Below are 20,027 nucleotides of genomic sequence, written 5' to 3'. Positions count from 1 at the left end.
CCTCATAACAGCCTTGGTTCAAACATAGACAAAAGAGCTGAACCCGAGGTGAAGTGAGTGACTGTCCTTGACATCAAAGCAGCATTTGACCGAGTGTGGTATCAAAGCGTCCAAGCAAAACTGGAGTCAATGGGAATCAGGGGGAAAACTCTCTGATGATTAGAGTTATACCTAGCACAAAGGAAGATGGTTGTGATTGTTGGAGGTCAGACATCTTGGTTCCAGGACATCACTGTAGGAATTCCTCAGGGTAGTGTCCTAGGTGCAACCATGTTCAGCTACTTCATCAATGACCTTCCTTTCATCATAAAGTCAGATGTAGGGATGCTCACTGATGATTGCACAGTGCTCAGCACCATTTGCAACTCCTCAGATACTGAAGCAGTACATGTCCAAATGCAGCATGACCTGGACAATATCCAGGCTTGGGCTGACAAGTGGCAAGTAACATTCGCACCACACAAGTGTCAGGTGATGACCATCTCCTACAAGAGAGAATCCAATCATCACCCCTTGGTGTACAACAGCATTACCATCACTGAATCCCCCACCATCAACATCCTGGGGGTTACCATTGACCAGAAACTGAACTGGACTAGCCATATCAATATTGTGGCTCCAAGAGCAGGTCAGAGGCTATGAATCCTGCAATGAGTAACTCACCTCATGACTCCCCAAAGCCTGTCCGCCATCTACCAGGCACAAGACAGGAGTGTGATGGAGAAGTCCCCACATGCCTGGATGAATGCTGCTTCCACAACACTCAGAAGCTTTACACTGTCCAGGGCAAAGCAGCCCGTTTGATTGGCACCACATCCACAAACATTCACTCCCTTCTCCACCAACGCACAGTGGCAGCAGTGTGTACCACTTACAAGCTGCACCACAGGAATTCACCAAGGCTTCTTTGACAGAATCTTCCAAACCTACGACCGCTACCATCTAGAAGGACAAGGGCAATGCATTGATGGGAGCACCACACCTGGAAGTTCCCCTGCAAGTCACTCACCATCCTGACTTGGAAATATATTGCTGTTCCTTCACTGTCGCTGGGTCAAAATCCTGCAGCTCCCTTCCTAACTGCAGTGTTGGTGTACCCACACCACATGGACTACAGTGGTTCAAGAAGACAGCTCACCTTCTCAAGGGCACCAAGGGATGGCCCAGCCAGTGAAACCCACACCCCATTAATGAATAAAAGAAAGTTGAATTGTATACAATTACATAAAATGTACAAAACAGAAGCAAGCCAATTATCCTGGTCTTTACCAGTACTTGTGCTCCACATGAGCCACCTCCCACCCTACTTCATGTCATGCTATCAGTATATCTTTCTATTCCTTTCTCTCTCATGTGTTTATCTAGCTTCCTCTTAAATGCATGTATGTTATTCGCCTCAACTATTCCTTGTGATGGTGAGTCTCACATTCTAATTAGTTTCTGGATTTAAAGTCTTTCTTGAATTCCCTACTGGATTTATTGGTGTTTATCATATGCCCCTAGATTTACAATTGTTTACCACTCTCCTCCTTGAACATTATGTGCGTGTTTATAATCTTATTTATGCCCGGTAGTTCAATGAATTTTTTTTGTGAATTCTAAAAATAAAGTCCCAACTGACCAGCTGGGACTGAACTTTGTAGGGCGAGGTCCAAATGCACCATCATGCAAACTATTGGTGAAATTTGTCATTTTTCTAAACAAATTAATATGAATAATAAAATCAGAAGGACGACCTCTCAGAATATTTAGTAACTATGTGTGTAAGGCTATGGGACAGCTTTGAAAGGCGTCCTGTCAGTCACTGAGTTATTTTGCCAGGAGCAAGTTGACCTTCCTTGATGACCCACCCTCTCTGTGACCAGGAGATCGTAGGTGAGACATTCATAAGTAGCAGGCTTTCTATGTCCATTTTCATTTCTAATTTTAAAATGTCAAGGGTATTTTAATTGTTTTTACAAGACTATGATTTTAGAAAGATCCAAGATAATGAAGTCATTGGAAGAATGATCTTCTATAGCACATAATAAAGTTGCATGTTCTGACTTAACGCAGCCATGCTAGTCACATGATTCGCAATGTGTTTGAAAAGAACAATGGTGGTCATCAGCTTTGGAAGATTGCACTTTCATTTGCTGGTAGCTGGGTTTGAATCAGTTACATTAGAAAGAGTGATCGATGACTTTCTGTCCCTGGTGCCTGTTAAATGCAGCTCTTTACTATATTGTTTCTGAACATTTCTCAGTGCGCAGAAACTAGAGTGTGAGGAAATGGAAATGTCACATATTTTGTAGATAATAAAATTATTATGTATATTCAAAGTTTGTACCCTGCAGCAAAAGCAATAATGGTCCTTGTCCAAATGCGAATCTATGTTTTATGACATGGTAAACTCTTTAAAGATTACCTTGTGTAGTAAAATATGAGAAACAAAGTACCCAACCCAAATTGTGGATCGAGATGAGGAAACAGCAAAGATTTATTTTGTCTTATTCCAGCTGGATGCAACTGACTGTCCCTCTTTCAAGTACCAAGGAGAGGGGATAAAAAGACACTCGGCATTCATTTTGCAAGTTCTTTATTTTAAAACTAATTAAACTTTAATGTAAGTTCCTCTAATTGGCAGCAATTGTCTGCGTAATCCAGGAGTGGAACTCAGTCACCCGAGCATAGACTGCAGGGATTTGGAGGGAGCAGTTAAAACTGCCCCAATAAACGATGCCCACCAGATACCAGGCTCCTCCATCTTTGCAGACAAGAGGTCCACCTGAGTCAGCCTGTAGGAAGAGGACAAACCAATTCAATGTGATTGTTACCAAAAAAAAGACTATTTAATGCAATGCAACATTTTCCTTATGACATATTTTCCATACCGTGCAAGAAGTAGTACCAGCACCACCAGCACAAATCATACCACCCGAGATCTTATTGTCCCACGTTTTCTGGCACTTTGCGGTGGTAAGGAGAGGAAGGGCTGCTTGCTGCAGTTGGCATGGAGTATTGATCGCTGAGGGATCAAGGAAGAGCTCTTGGTATGTAGTTAGGTTATCTGGAACTATTGAGGCAATCCTAAGTTTTCAAATACTTACAAATTTACTAAAACAATGAGCAGTTTGACAATCATGCCAATGTCACTCAATAGAGTAGATAAAAAGAAACTATTTAGTCTGCTGGGGGAAATGCAGAACAAGGGGCATAATTAGACCCACACCATTCAGGAATGAAATCAGGATGGCGGAAACCTGAAACTCTCTTTTCCAAATTACTGTGGATGTTGAGCCAATCAAAACTTTCAAGACTCAGGTCAATGGACGTTTGTGAGGTGAGGGATCTGAAGCAACGGCAAGTGAATGTGTTGAGTTACTGATCATCTGCGCCTAACTGAATGGTGGAATAGGCTTGAAGGACCAAATAACCTGTTCCCATATTCCTATTTAATTTTCTTGGCAAAACTATATTGGATGGAACCTCCCTTACTGAGTCTAAACAATGTCTGCTTGGGATCTAGAGAAATGGTTCAAAGAAGGAAATGGGGAAGTCATGAATAAAGACAGAAAACAGAGTAAATTGAAAACAAGTGAGATGAAGGAACGTGTATTAGCTTTGTGAGCTTTTAAATCACTTCACAGAATCACTTGGCATTTGATTTTGGACCAGACATGATGAGGACCTTAAAGCCCATAAATATGGATTTTCTTTACGGTGTAATAGTTTTCAAGTGTATTCCAAAAATGCATAATTTAGGAAATTTTGTATTTGATCATTCCTGACTTCTAGTATTTTAATTTTGTTTACTGGGGAAAAAACACTCCTGAATTCTTATTTGATACTGGTGTGAATGAGTTAGCATCTTTGACTTCTGGATCTTCTAGATCAAAAGGAAAAAGCTAAAGGTTGATGAATACCCCAGGGGAAGTAATCCCCCTTGTTTCAAGGAGATGTTTCAGTTTACTCTGCAACATATGTCAGAAGAAAAAATAACGACTGATTAGGACCTGAAAAGCTGATTTGTTGACAAAATTTCAACAGGGGGACTTGAACAGCCATCTTGTAAAGGGAACTATGAACATCTTGTGTGTTCATGTTTGTAACAGCTGGCATTGATCTAATGGGCCAAATGACCCTGATGCTCAAACTACAATTAATGAGCCAATTACGAAGCCCTTCTAACACATTAGAAAAAAAAATAATTTTGATCACCATAACATAATGCAATCAATATTCCAATCAACATTAAAAATAACACACTAAGCATTTGATTCTTATTAATTACCTTGTTCTAAACATTGGTAATTTATTTTTAAATAGTTTAAATATTTCCTTCACTAAATGTAGAGAAAGATTGTTTTAATATAGAGTCTCACCACATCTTTTCGGAACATCCCATTGTGTTTCACATACAACTTAGTGCATTCAAATTCTGGCCTGAGGTGGAAATGACAGTCATGTTGTGCACAATAGTAAAAAACAATTTCTGCTACCCCATGTTTCTCTAACTAGTGGACTGACCTCTTCAGTGATACTGTATCATAAGCTTTGCTGAAGTTTAAACAAACAGAGTTGGATTTTCTTCTGCTATGCCATTCAAAATTATGCAGGATAATTGACAAACATCAGGGATATTAAGTGAGGAGGGTTGTGCAAGGATCAATTGATTGCAATCTCTGTAACGGAAGGGGAAGAAAATTTACCATGCCACGTGGCAGAGTCCAGACATAAGGAAGATGGCTGTGCCAAGTACAATAATCATTTATTACATGTTGCCTTTGAACCATTTCTCTATTGGTAACCTTCAACATTCTCAAATAATATCAAAAAGCTTGCCAAGTCTGTCCTTGCCACGATCTATGGTCTTACTATTGTTAGGAAATAGAAAAAATTAAGTATGCTATATTGGTATTTGTGGGTGTTACGAATGAGTTTTAGCTTTAATGTTTAAGTTTGATTTGTATTTCTGTATCTGTGTGTAAAGAAAGGTCAAATAGAGTTTTAGTTTCACTTTAAAAAGGTGCTTGCATTTCTAATGAGTTTTTTTATGACTGTAAGCTAAGTTAAACAAACAAGGGTAGAAGAATTGGACTGTTGCCTAGCAATAGGAGGCCAGAGTGGCAGGACCCTCACACAGACACACACACACACACACACATACACATAAACATTATAGAAACATCAATTTTGATTTGGAAGCTGTGGAATTCAGTTGGTTTTTGAAAGTAGTTGCCAGGAGAGACTGGAGCAAAAGGGACAGATAGCCAATCCCAAGCTAAGGAACACCCCAAAAATCCAGAGGAGCAGAAGAGGGGAAAGTCCAAAGAAGACCTTATAGCCAAAGGAAGGACAGGAACCTGGAAAAGGTCCTGTTAATGAAGTTAACACTGAGTGGAAGAGAGAAAGGCTCCAAGCTTCAGATTTAAAAGAGGCAAACGCTGGAGAAAGCAGATTTAAAGCGAGAACAGCTTGAAAGAGGCAAGAAGGTCCAAAGAGACAACTGAAGGTCTGTAACTCTTTGCTATGGACATGTGAAACAGTGGTAATGTTGACGGTTGAGTCGGTGAGAGAGAGTGCGTGGAAGACAGCTTGAATGCATGTGATGACTAAGGGAGGAGGAACATAAGAAGGAGAGTTCTAAACCCTGGAGGTGCACCCTTGCGGAAGGTGTCTGAGAGAAAGTGTCGGTTTGGGAGAAGATTCCATGAGAGTTCTTGGAAAGTGGAGATCAGAAACCCTTGTGTGAAAGACAGAGTGCAGTGAGGCGGGTTGGCTCACCATTAGACAAGCACCTGTGGGGAGTTGAGGAGAGACCTGCAGTATCTGTTTGACATGGCATCTGTCACTTGGTTTCAGAGTGTGGTGTGCCTGACCACAGGGTGCCTGTTAGTACGTGGACTGTGTTCTTACTGTGGACATTAGAGTATAAGATGGCTTTTGTAAATTGTGTTAGCCTTACAAACCTGTATATATCTATAAATGTATAGTTGTGGGTGAAGGAGTGTTGCAATATAGTTAATCTTTTTCTATTTAATAAGTGTTTTATTCTTTTGTTAAAAGTTCATCAGCTGACTCCTGTGACTCTGTTCAGTAGCTACTCTCCACATAGCTAAACAAACAAATAAAAGTTAGGATCTATCAAGCTGGAGTCAGGCTTGTCCTAGGGTAATCTCAGCTGGGATCGTAACGCTATGTCCCAGAGAATTGACTTTAAGGTTTTCGTCTTCAGTTTCAAATCCCTCCACAACCTTGCTCCTTCCCACTGCCCTGATCTTCCCCAGATTGTATTCCTGCTTACCTTCTCCAGTTCTCCAACACTGGCTTGTGTCCCATTCCCCCACCCGTCCACTGCGTCAGCCAACCTATCTCTGGCGTGTCCACCTTGTCACCTCCCTCTTGCTTAGAAAACCTTCAAATGTGTTTTTATTCCTTCGATGTCTTTCTTTTGCCCCACTCCGAACCAATTCATTATCCAGACTACCCATCACCATGTGCTTTGAGATACCTCTTCTTTGTAATAAACTCTGGTTTCTTGTGTACCCTAAAATTGACAGCTGTGCCTTCAGCCATGTAGGCATGAAGCACTGGAATTCCCTCCTCAATCCTCTTCACCTCCCCAGTGCTCTCTTCTCTTGAAAAGCAAAGCTTAAAACCTGCCTCTTTGACCAAGCATTTAGTCACTTGTCCTAAAGTTTCCTTCTTTGGTGCTGTGTCAATTTTAGTTTGATAATGCTCCTGCAAAGTATTTGTGTTACTCTACGCATTTAGCATGCTATATCATTTTTTAAAAATTCATTCAAGGGATGTGGGCTTTGCTGGTTAGGCCAGCATTTATTGCCCATCCCTAATTGCCCTCAAGAAGGTGATGGTGAGCTGCTTTCCTGGACCGCTGCAGTCCATGTGGTGTAAGTACACCTACCATGCTGTTAGGGAAGGAGTTCCAGGATTTTGACCCAGCGACAGTGAAGGAACGGCAATATATTTCCAAATCAGGATGGTGAGTGGCTTGTAGGGGAACTTCGAGGTGGTGGTGTTTCCATGTGTCTGCTGCCCTCTCCCTTCTAGATGGTAGTGGTCCTGGGTTTGGAAGGTACTGTCTAAGGAGCCTGGGTGAATTGATGTAATGCATCTTTTAGATGATACACACTGCTGGCACTGTGCGTTGGTGGTGGAGGGACTGAATGTTTATTGATTGGGTTCCAATCAAGACGGCTGCTTTGTCCTGGGTGGTGTCGAATTTCTTGAATGTTGTGGGAGCTGCAATCATCCAGGCAAGTGGAGAGCATTCCATCACAGTCCTGACTTGTGCCTTGTAGATGGTGGACAGGGTTTGGAGAGTCAGGATGTAAGGTACTTGCCACAGGATCCCTAGCCTAGCAAATTGTTGTCATGAGCACTGTGGAAATATAAGTTATAGTTGTAGAAAGCAAAGTGCAGAAAGGAGCTTTTACAAATGTGATCACTGTTTGTTGTGTCCACTTGTACTATTCTAACATAGACAACACAGTTTATTTGGAAAGTAGATATAAGGGTCCCATACCAGTTGATTGGGTTAGACCACATCCTGAAGTGACACACAACTTGCCCCCTGGGAAACTGGCGGCAACACTTGCCAGGCAAACAGGGGAAATGCGGTTAGTAAATCTAAAAGGGGATTTGAGCTTCAATAGAGTCACATCATCATCGTTGTTATATTGGATTCCAGGCAGGATGGATAATGACCTGTAACAGAAAAGGCAGAGATTAGGTCTAACTCACTGGGGATGACTAAGCTTCCATCCTGTTATACAGAAGGAACAATAGTTTCTCTCAGGTTTGGTAGATTGTAGGTAAAACAGCTCAACTGCTGCAACTTCGCCAGTAATCCTGTTTGCCTCTTGGAGGAGCTAGGAGCAGCGTGAGGGAGGGAGGGGGATGGGTTGTAGCAAAGTTGTAGCAGCTGGGTGGGAATAACTCTGAAGAATTACCGCTGAGAGGTTGCACCAATACCCAAACCTGTTGCTTTAAATTATTTATGGATTGATGTGACCATAGCACAGAGTGGTGCCTAATCTTCCAAGAGTAATCTAGTTTTTGCATGATAGTTTAGCAGAAACAGATCGTTAAATCTCATATAGAATCAGGTGTTGGTCATATTTGGGCATTGTGAAATTTTGGTGAGATGAGGGGCTATATACCCCATTAATTTTTAAGTTTAGTTTTACATAGCTGTCAGGATTATCACATTCATTTTAGAGGCTCTTTAGGAGATACATATCTTTGTACTTTCTTAAAAATCAGCAGTTTGTGATTTTTTGGAGTTACATGCAGGGTCTACACTGCCCATTAGCAGATTTTGAAAGGTCCTTGCAACATCTACAGAGAAAAGAAAAAAAATCATGTTTCAGGTCTCCACAGACTCTCCATTCTCCACTGATGCCACCTGATCTTTCCAGTATTCTATGTTATTATTGTTTTAAACTTCCAGCATGTGTAGTATTTTGCTTGTTGCTTTAAAGGGCCTTGTCCAGAGTTGGGGATCTTTTCAGGCTGTTAAATGTGGAACAGTAAGAAGCAACCTGCTTTGAAAGTTTGTCCTTCGTGTCCCTCCAAGCATCTGTGCATAGAGATGTCACTGAGACAATATCCTTCTTGCTTTTTACAATACGCATAATTTACCTCTAGACCACATTTCGTGCAAGCAACAAAATCTATTTAAATTGCGGGTTTGGCTTTATGACACATTAATATATATTTTTTCCCTGAAGAAAGTGGAGGTTTAATTAGTGGCCAATGCACAGGGGCAGACTATATGTGTATCAATGCAATGCACCCAGGATAACTGGCTCCACATCATATTATCAATTACATCATCAATCTCTGCACGAGCCTCTTAAAAGGAAGGTAACTTTAATAAGATCAGAATAAAGAAATTTTTATTATTCAGATCAATGGGAAAGCAAGCTCTGGCACTCTTGTATTGGCATGGCCTCTTGATTTAGCAACACAAATTGCCGAAATCATTGCAGAATAAAAGTGTAAATAATAACATGATATTTGTGCGACAGTAACTTGAGAAACTAATTATTGCTGACGTGAGCCAAAAGGTGAGGGCACTTTACTTAGTTAAAGAGTGAAGATAATAAATAAGGTAAGATGGAAATCTTATCCTTTGTGATGCTAGGAAAGTTTCTCTTTCAGTTCTGTAGAGTTTGAGGAGTTTATTCACTTGAACTTTGCACTTCATTTGGAAAATTGGGCTCCACTGGCAAGGCTAGCATTCATTGTGCATCTCTCATTGCCCTGAGAAGCTGCTGGCGGGGCTTCTTCTGTTTGATACAACTGAGTGGCTTGCTAGGCTACTTCAGAAGGCAGTTAAGAGTCAACTACGTACAGGCCACACTGGGGAAGGACAAGGGATTTCCTTCCTTAAAGAATATTAATAAACCAGTAAGCTTTTGCAACAATCCAACAGCTGCATGGTCACTTTTACTGATGTCAGCTTTTCATTTCTAGATTTTTGTTAAAACTGAATTCAGTTTCTCAAACTGCCATGGTGGAATTTGAACTTGCATTAGTCGAATTAGTAGTACAGTAACATTGCCAGTACACCCTGCCAAGCTATGATTTCTTTCTGCAAAATTCACAAGTAACAAGCAATACCAGAGGATTTCTAGGTCCCTTTTGAATCCTCATATTCTGGGAGCCTTCTTGCGTTGAACATTTATTGGATGCTCCAACGATTGCAAGGTCCGCTGTGCTATGGGGAAGAAAGACATTGCTCAGAGTAAGGGATTTTTGTCCATGAGTGCTACCATTACGGATTCTGTAGATTCTGAGTGGAATTCTTACCTCACTTCACAGTGGGTAGCAGTCACAACCCAGTTTTCATTGATCAAGGATCCCCCACAGAAGTGCATGGTGTCCTGTCAGACAGAGGTGATAAGTATTCAATGGAGAAAAGGAAAAAAAATCAGATTTCTTTGGCCGTCACCAAGTCAAAATCCATCACTGTCAATTGAAATTCCTGACTCATTCAAGCACTTCCGCCTACCTTGAGATGTACAAGTGTCAGCCAGTTTGGAATATTCATGTTGACAAAAATTTGACTACTGCAGATTTGCCACAATTTTTTGGGATGTTTCAAAGCTGTGATCATTGTTTTTTGGAAAAGGTTTTACATATAAAAGAATTAGTATTTAAAACTGTCCGCAATATATCTGTTGCAGAAATTGTATTGGAATTAAAGTAAGTTGATTGTTTCAGGACAGAAACATTGACCCAGAAGAAAAGAGTTGACGTTTCGAGTCCTCATGACCCTTCGACAGAACTTGAGTTTGAGTCCAAGAAAGAGTTGAAATATAAGCTGGTTTAAGGTGTGTGTGTGGGGGGTGGAGAGATAGAGAGAGAGAGAGAGGTGGGGGTGTGGTTGTAGGGACAAACAAGCAGTGATAGAAGCAGATCATCAAAAGATGTCAACGACAATAGTACAATAGAACACATAGGTGTTAAAGTTAAAGTTGGTGATATTATCTAAACAAATGTGCTAATTAAGAATGGATGGTAGGGCACTCAAGGTATAGCTCTAGTGCGGTTTTTTTTTATATAATGGAAATAGTTGGGAAAAGGAAAATCTTTATAATTTATTGGGGAAAAAAAGGAAGGGGGAAACAGAAAGGGGGTGGGGATGGGGGAGGGAGCTCACGACCTAAAGTTGTTGAATTCAATATTCAGTCCGGAAGGCTGTAAAGTCCCTAGTCGGAAGATGAGGTGTTGTTCCTCCAGTTTACGTTGGGCTTCACTGGAACAATGCAGCAAGCCAAGGACAGACATGTGGGCAAGAGAGCAGGGTGGAGTGTTAAAATGGCAAGCGACAGGGAGGTTTGGGTCATTCTTGCGGACAGACCGCAGGTGTTCTGCAAAGCGGTCGCCCAGTTTACGTTTGGTCTCTCCAATGTAGAGGAGACCACATTGGGAGCAACGAATGCAGTAGACTAAGTTGGGGGAAATGCAAGTGAAATGCTGCTTCACTTGAAAGGAGTGTTTGGGTCCTTGGACGGTGAGGGGAGAGGAAGTGAAGGGGCAGGTGTTGCATCTTTTGCGTGGGCATGGGGTGGTGCCATAGGAGGGGGTTGAGGAGTAGGGGGTGATGGAGGAGTGGACCAGGGTGTCCCGGAGGGAGCGATCCCTACGGAATGCCGATAAGGGGGGTGAAGGGAAGATGTGTTTGGTGGTGGCATCATGCTGGAGTTGGCGGAAATGGCGGATCCTCGAACAGAGGCCCGAACAATCCCCATCCACCACTGCTCTCCTCCGTCTGGCTGAACTTGTTCTCACGCTGAACAATTTCTCCTTCAACTCCTCTCACTTCCTCCAAATAAAAGGTGTGGCTATGGGTACCCGCATGGGCCCCAGCTATGCCTGTCTCTTTTTGGGGTATGTGGAACATTCCTTGTTGCAGTCCTACTCCGGCCCTCTTCCACAACTCTTTCTCCGGTACATCGATGATTACTTCGGTGCCGCTTCATGCTCTCGTCGGGACTTGGAAAAATTTATTAATTTTGCTTCCAATCTCCACCCCTCCATCATTTTCACGTGGTCCATCTCCGACACTTCCCTTCCCTTCCTTGACCTCTCTGTCTCAATCTCTGGTGATAGACTGTCCACCAATATCCATTACAAACCCACTGACTCCCACAGCTATCTCGACTACAGTTCCTCACACCCCGCTTCCTGTAAGGACTCCATCCCATTCTCTCAGTTCCTTCGCCTCCGTCGCATCTGTTCCGATGATGCTACCTTCAAAAACAGTTCCTCTGACATGTCCTCCTTCTTCCTTAATCGAGGTTTTCCACCCACGGTCGTTGACAGGGCCCTCAACCGTGTCCGGTCCATCTCCCGCGCATCCGCCCTCACGCCTTCTCCTCCCTCCCAGAAACATGATAGGGTCCCCCTTGTCCTCACTTATCACCCCACCAGCCTCCGCATTCAAAGGATCATCCTCCGCCATTTCCGCCAACTCCAGCATGATGCCACCACCAAACACATCTTCCCTTCACCCCCCTTATCGGCATTCCGTAGGGATCGCTCCCTCCGGGACACCCTGGTCCACTCCTCCATCACCCCCTACTCCTCAACCCCCTCCTATGGCACCACCCCATGCCCACGCAAAAGATGCACCACCTGCCCCTTCACTTCCTCTCTCCTCACCGTCCAAGGACCCAAACACTCCTTTCAAGTGAAGCAGCATTTCACTTGCATTTCCCCCAACTTAGTCTACTGCATTCGTTGCTCCCAATGTGGTCTCCTCTACATTGGAGAGACCAAACGTAAACTGGGCGACTGCTTTGTAGAACACCTGCGGTCTGTCCGCAAGAATGACCCAAACCTCCCTGTCACTTGCCATTTTAACACTCCACCCTGCTCTCTTGCCCACATGTCTGTCCTTGGCTTGCTGCATTGTTCCAGTGAAGCCCAACGTAAACTGGAGGAACAACACCTCATCTTCCGACTAGGGACTTTACAGCCTTCCGGACTGAATATTGAATTCAACAACTTTAGGTCGTGAGCTCCCTCCCCCATCCCCACCCCCTTTCTGTTTCCCCCTTCCTTTTTTTCCCCAATAAATTATAAAGATTTTCCTTTTCCCACCTATTTCCATTATATAAAAAAAAACCCCACTAGAGCTATACCTTGAGTGCCCTACCATCCATTCTTAATTAGCACATTCGTTTAGATAATATCACCAACTTTAACTTTAACACCTATGTGTTCTATTGTACTATTGTCATTGACATCTTTTGATGATCTGCTTCTATCACTGCTTGTTTGTCCCTACAACCACACCCCCACCTCTCTCTCTCTCTATCTCTCCACCCCCCACACACACACCTTAAACCAGCTTATATTTCAACTCTTTCTTGGACTCAAACTCAAGTTCTGTCAAAGGGTCATGAGGACTCGAAACGTCAACTCTTTTCTTCTCTGCCGATGCTGCCAGACCTGCTGAGTTTTTCCAGGTAATTCTGTTTTTGTTTTGGATTTCCAGCATCTGCAGTTTTTTTTGTTTTTAACATTGGCCCAATTTTGCAGCCAGCGGTCAAGTGACGGGACATACCGTTGACATCAAAAATAGTTGCCCACAAAGATTTAGTGACCCCTATGGCATGGATTTCACCTTTTCCAATGTTAATTTCATCATTGCACCAGATAGTGGGCATCTAAGGAATCCAGCAACAGTGATGCCATAAAATAGGCTAAGTAGCCAATCAGATTGAAGAGTCCTCACAGACCACAAACCAAGTAGCAAGCAGCTCTACATTTTCTGTTTTTATAATTTTATAGAAAGTGAAATTAAGAATAAGAAATACATGTGGAATTAAGGTAGCAGCATAAATATTACAAACAAATATAAACAAATTTTGTAAAAAAAGTTAATTGAAATGGAACAATTCAACATTGCACAAATATAAAATTAGTTTTTCAGGACCAGAGACATTGTTCAGCAATAAATTTTGATTTAGGACACTATTAAAATCCAAGTTATACACCATTCAACAAGGCATAGCTTTTTCATGAGATTTTATAGTGAGATCAATAGTGTTGTGTCCAAATTTAAAAGCAGAACCTAAAGGTAATAATATCTGCATTGTTCCCTGATGCTTGTGGAAATTGGCATAGGGATAAACAAATTAGAAGGTTAAATTTGTGGCTGAAGAGCTGGACCCAGACTTTCATTTTTGAGGCAGGAATTGCGAGACGGGCCATTTCCTTACGTTGCGATCCCGCCTCCTGCCTGTCAGTGACCGCTCATGCTAGTTTCATCGTGGATAGTGGACCGGGCTAGAGTTGTGTTGCCACCTCTGGAAGCAGGCCTGAGGCCAGAATGGAGTCAAGTAGATGCCGAGACAGGCAAGTTAGAAGGCCCATCTCCACTGCCTGCTACTTTGGCCTAGATTGATAGCTAAGTGTGAGGCCCCCTAAAACCTCACCCTCAACCCCCATCACCATACATGCCCCATTAGAGCCCAGTGCCCCTCTATACACCCCATGCCAACTCACCCAGTACCCACTATATACAGAACTCTTGAGCCCTCTTATAACATTGGGAAGGCTTTGAGACCACTAATGAAACTGTCAACATAAGCACATTCATTCAAAAGCCACTTTGAAAGTAAAACCTAATTCTTTCAAATGGTCATAAAACCATCAAGATAAAAAAAATCTCCCATTGCTCTTGATAGTTGTGTCAACAAGCTCTGCTGAGCTGGATCCATTATTGGAGTTTGGATTTCATTGCACAGCTGTATAAAGAAAACCTTAGAATATATTAAACATTAAACATGAATACATTAAAACCATTGAGGTAGCCTGAATAGATGACCATCTGTTCCACTGCTTCAAAGGTTCAGCAGATGGCTGGACTGTCAATCAAAGAAAATATTAAATCACAGGGAAAATTTTACGCATTTAAAATCTGAATTTCAATTGTGTTGAATGCAGGAGAGCACTTTATCCAGTGGATAAAGTGCTTTATACATCTAACCACTTCCACAATGCTGGTCAATTTAATACTCACTTGCTTTTTCTAAACAAAGCCCTATCATTAATTATTGTATTAAAACATATTCAATTTATCGTGCACCATTACATTGCAATACGTGAAGTTGTCAACACCTTTTAAACTTACCTGTCAAAAGGCGTCCGACTCCAGACTAGGGTTTCTCCATGGTTCACGGCTCTTCTGAAGTGCCATGAACCATGTCACCTACCAAAATGAACCTGATTCCATGGAAATAGGGGGAAGGATTCACCTCATCCATACAATGAAGCAGGCAAGGGCAGGATTGCTGTATCTGTGCTTGCTACCTGCGCTTTTATCCTGTGTCCTTGAAAATGATGAGAATGGGGGCGGGAATCATAGAATTGTGTCCCACACACTATTTATAAATCCCGCCTGCCTCCATTCCAACTAGGACAGAGAAATGAAAATCCAGCCCCTGGTGTGTAAGGCAGTGGCTTTGCTTCATAGGCCACTGGCACCTGCTTTGGGGAAAGAGGAAGAGGTTGGGAGTGGCTCCACTTAAACTAAACTGGGACCAGTGTCCTGGCAGATCAAATAAGTAGAGCAGTAGACAGGTCTTTAAACTAATAAAGGGGGAGCAGGAGAATTCAGGAAAGGTTAAATTCAGAACCAGCAAGGGAAATGTCAAGGCTCTAGAGTAGAACAGCATTTGGATAAAAATAAGCAGAGTGGGTCAGGAAGGAACAGCGAGAGCAACAAAAATAACAAGACAATGATGACTAAAGGCAGGGAAAATTTAAAAAACAGTCAAAGCTATAGATTTTATATTTGAATGAGTGAAGTATGCACAATAAATTGAATGCAATAGCACTGATAGAAATTAATGGGTATGATCTAATCGCCATTACAGAGAGGTGATCGCAAAGTGACCAAGGTTGGGAACCAAATACTCCAGGTTACTTAACATTAAGAAGAGATAGACAAAATGAAGTAGATGGAGGGGTAGCCCTAAAAAATAAAGAATGGCATAAAGATGGCAGAGAGAAAGGATCTTAACTCAGAAAATCAAGAAGTAGAATCAGTTTGGATGGAGCTAAGAAACAGCAAGGGGCAGAGAATTGACGGGAGTTGTTTACAGGCCCTATAACAATCATAATAGTCTAGGCAAGGGCAGGTATAAATCTGGAAAGTAGAGGTGCATGTAAAAGGATTTATACAGCAATCATAATCTTCATATAGACCAGGCAAAACAAATTTACAGTAATAGTGTGGAGCATGAGTTTGTACAAGATAGTTTTCTAAATTGGTGTGTTGAGGAATAACTAGGCAACAGGCTACTTTGGATTTAATATTGTGCAATGAGAAAGGTTCATTCAAAACCTTGCAGTAAGGGGGCCTATAGAAAAGAGTGCCCATAATATGATAACATTTTATATTGAGTTTGAAAGTGATTCAGTTTAGTCTGATACTAAGGTCTTAAATCTAAACAAAGTAAACTATGGAGGTATGAAGGGAGAGTTGGTTAAGGTAGATTGGGAAACTACATGATAAGATGTGATGATAATATAAGCAATGGCTAATATTTAAAGAATTAATACATGATTTGCAAAAAATATACATTCTATTAAGTCACATAAACCCCATGGAAAATGTTGTCCAACCCTAGCCAACACGAGGAGTTAAAGATAGTATTAGATCAAAGGAAGAGGCTTATTAATGTTGCCAAAAAGAATATTAAGCTTGAGGATTTTAGATTTCAGCAAAGGAAGTCCAAAAATTGATAAGGGTCAGGATTTTATGTTTGGTGTGCAGGCGCATGCCCGACACACTCAAGCATAATATGATGCGCGATAACATCCGGTGTGCGTTCCAATGTCATTGTGCACACGTGTGATATTTCGTTCGGTGGCTGTGCACCGGAGTCGGCTGTGCAACTGCCAATAATTGAAAGGCTTATTAAGGCTTTTAACAAGTTAATTAAAATCAAATTAACACTGCCCGTCCAACTTTACCACTGGCGGGCAAGCAAAAAGGCCAAGCGGCCTTTACATTTTTTAGGACTGGGATGGGGTTTCTTAAAGAAAATACAAATTTTATATTTGAATTAAAAACATGTCCCAGCTCATGTGACACAGTCAAATGAGGCAACATGTTTTTTAAAATTCTTACTGTCTTTATCAATGTTTTTAAAAAGTGCTTCAACCTCCCTAAGGCAGCACCGTGCCTCAGGGAGCTCTTTTTCATGCGACTAGTAAGAGATATAAAACAGATTGTAAACCTTTCTATAAGTATGTGAAAAGAGAAAGATTGGTGAAAGTATACATGTTTTAGAGGCAGAGAGAAAGTCATATTTTCATAGGGATGAGGAAATGGCAGAGATATTAAACAAATACCTTGGCTCAGATTTTTGCCACAAATGTGGGGAAAATCCCAGAAATGGTCAAACATTCTAAATCCTGCCCCTGAACCCAGCATTTCCCACCTTCACAAGGATGGGACTGGAGTTGGACCAGGGTTCACACATGCGAGATTCGTGGAGACAGCTGGCCATTTTATTTAAATCATCAGCTGCCTCCACTGAAGTGGGATTTTGGAAAGCCAGGAGTGTGAAACCTGCAGTGTGCAGATTAGCCCAGGTGAGAGCAGGTCTGAATTTGTTGGGTCCCCAGGATACCCCTTTAGAGAGGTAAGGTACCCCTTTGGATAGTGTCCCTGGACATGTTTGGGAGAGGTAAGACACCCTTTAGGAGAGTTAAGACACCATTTTATATTGTTAAAATTAAACATGTTTATGCACTTTTTGTGTACAAATTCACTGGAACTGTCAAGATATCAAGGAACTATCCAGCTGTCAAGGAACCGTCAAAGAACTCTCCAACAGTCAAGGACGTGTCAAAGCTGACAAGGAAGTATCCAAGGATACTAGGTGAGTTGTCATGGAGGTCATAACGGCAAAAGGTTATATATGGGGGGGACATGGGTTGGAATAGAGGGTATGAGGGACCTTGGGTGGGAAGCATAGGTTGGCATGGATGAGTCTCAGGGAGTGTATGAGGGGTGTGGACTGGAAGGATGTTTTTGTTTTAATCTTTTATATATTTAAACACAGCTGGCACACAAAAGCAGGCTTTTCTCCTAGCCTGCATCCACACCTGGCAGCCTCTACACCTGTTCCAGGGTGTTTCCCATCCCAATCCCTATTTCAGCTTGCCCCACCCGACCCACATGACCGAAAATTCAGCCAGTGTGCGGACAATTTTAAAGGTCAGGTTCACAGGGCCGGGAAATCTCCCAATTCAGCGCACCTGATCCAGGGACGAAACTCTCGGCCCCTCCAGACAAAAAAGAACGTTCCGGAAATAAAGAGGAACCAAAGGTCTATGAGAGATTTGAAATCAGTATAAGTAAAGAAATAGCACTGGAGAAATTAATTGGGCAAAGCGGTGAACAGCAATGATCTAGTTTAATGGCAGAGTAGGCTGAAAGGGCCAACTGACCTTTTCCTGCTCTTATTTCATATGTTTTTATACTAAAAAAATGGAAGTTCTCATCAAATCATTGATTTCTAATTGATTTTCCATCTGCAAGCACTTCAAGTGAAGGAACAGGGCATCACTGGCAGCAATCTCTGGATTTCTGCATTTGAACTGCACATGTACTGATGCCAGAAATTGCTGTCAGTTTCACAGAGTAATAGCGACAAACACTCAATTTCATTATAGTTAGTTACAAAATTCAGGGCATTACATCATGTAATGCTCAAAAGGGAGAGATTTGTTGTAGTTGGCTTGCCCATTTAAACCCATTTACTCTAGAGGGGCTAAATTTGTTTGCCCATCAAAATAGGCGCTGGGATCATGATGCACAATTAACCTGCACCCATTCAATATGATGTAGTTTATTTTTAATTTATTTTTAATTTTTAATTTTTTTTTAAATGTCCTAAGCAGCAGAGGTCACATGTTTGGAATCACCAATAGCCTTAGACACTGCTCAATTTACCACAGGCACATCCTTTATTTAGCAATCATCTTTATCAATCAGGACTCCTATGAATCATTCATATGCTTCACCTCACACTCACAATTATCACAGCTATAAATCTCACACCCACAGTTTGCACACACTGCCAGCTATTCAACCATGACAGCCACATGACCCAAGCACATTGCACCACACTCACTGACACACATTCCTTAATCTTGCAGGTGAAAGTGGCCCACAACTGGAGGCAGCGGGAACTAACCAGGTGGGGACTGGCGTCGTTGCATGTTCTAATCCCCATGGAGGATTAATAAATAATGTTGGTCATTATTGTGATGCTCTTTGCTGAGCTTATGGCCAGCAACAGGCCTGAAACCATCAAAGATGATGGTATCCTCATACAACTCCCCGAGACTCTGCCTCTCACATCCAACCTCAGCTCATCCCACACTCGCTGCTGATTTATGAGATGCAGATGATCTAAGCAAGCACCTCTTGCTATGGCCCCCTCCCTGCACTACAGGCTTACCCTTGTGTCTTTTTCCTTGCAAACATCCGAGAAGTGCAATTTGACCAGGCAGTGGAGGAACAGCAAGCAGACACTGATAATGAAAATGCAGCATCACTCCATTCAACACTCGCAGCCACCAGCTCAGACACTGGCAGTGCCCATAATTTTAGAGGATAGCAGCATAGAGACAGGATCTGCATGTTGAATCATAGAATGGTTACCACACAGGCGGAGGCTATTCACCCTTTGAGTCTTCGAGAGAACAATTTAGCTATGCTCACACTTCAACCTACTTCTTGTAGCACTTCAATTTTCTTCCCTTCAGGTGCTTATCCAATTCCCTTTTGAAAGCCATAATTGAAGCTGCTGCCAAACACTTTCAGACACTGCATTCCAGATCTGAAACACTGGCTGCATAGAAACTTTTCCCTCATCTCAGGTGGTGGAGCAGTGGTCACATGTTGTATGCAACAGTGAATGGCAAACTGCAAGACGTTGCAAATATGCAGCTCCAGCCTTGAAGGAGGCTGATGCATAAAAGTTCATCACCACAGCCACCTTGATAGCCATTGGTAACGTGGTCCTTGCCCTGTCTGAACTGTTTTGGCTGCAACAGTTGGCAGATTTCAGTGAGGATGCCCTAATGGAAGCACAGGCATCTCACATATTGTTCCTTGCTGAGGTTCATATAGAAGAATTGTTCAGGGAGCACCCTCTCCTGCTGAGAGCACTTCTCCTCCTCCTCCTCCCTCTTTCAGCAGCTTCGTCTGCTTCACTTAACCTCTGCACTTTCTCCCAACCACATTGTATTCCTACTAGAGCACTCATGTCTAGGAGGAACTGGTTTGTGCAGAAGACCGAAGTCAGCAAAAGTCCCACAATACCTCCCACACCGCCCCCTGTAGACTTTTACAACATGAAACACCTATATTTAAAACAGAACACTTGTTGGATCATGTCAGTTGCCATAAGAAATCAACCAGTAACTAACCTGTTGTGGTATAATGATCACTTTAAATAGCATTGGTCGGATGTCCTTCC

General features: G+C 42.2%; 1 pseudogene; it reads right to left on the bottom strand.

Annotated features, from left to right (window-relative positions):
* Positions 1–2,615: 2,615 nt before the first annotated feature.
* Positions 2,616–9,887, bottom strand: LOC121280049 (annotated as a pseudogene).
* Positions 9,888–20,027: the final 10,140 nt, after the last annotated feature.

The sequence above is a fragment of the Carcharodon carcharias genome, chromosome 7 (assembly GCF_017639515.1).
Source record: "Carcharodon carcharias isolate sCarCar2 chromosome 7, sCarCar2.pri, whole genome shotgun sequence".
Lineage (NCBI taxonomy): Eukaryota > Metazoa > Chordata > Chondrichthyes > Lamniformes > Lamnidae > Carcharodon > Carcharodon carcharias.
Note: the sequence above shows the minus strand (reverse complement) of the source record. Positions and strands in the feature narration are given on the sequence as shown.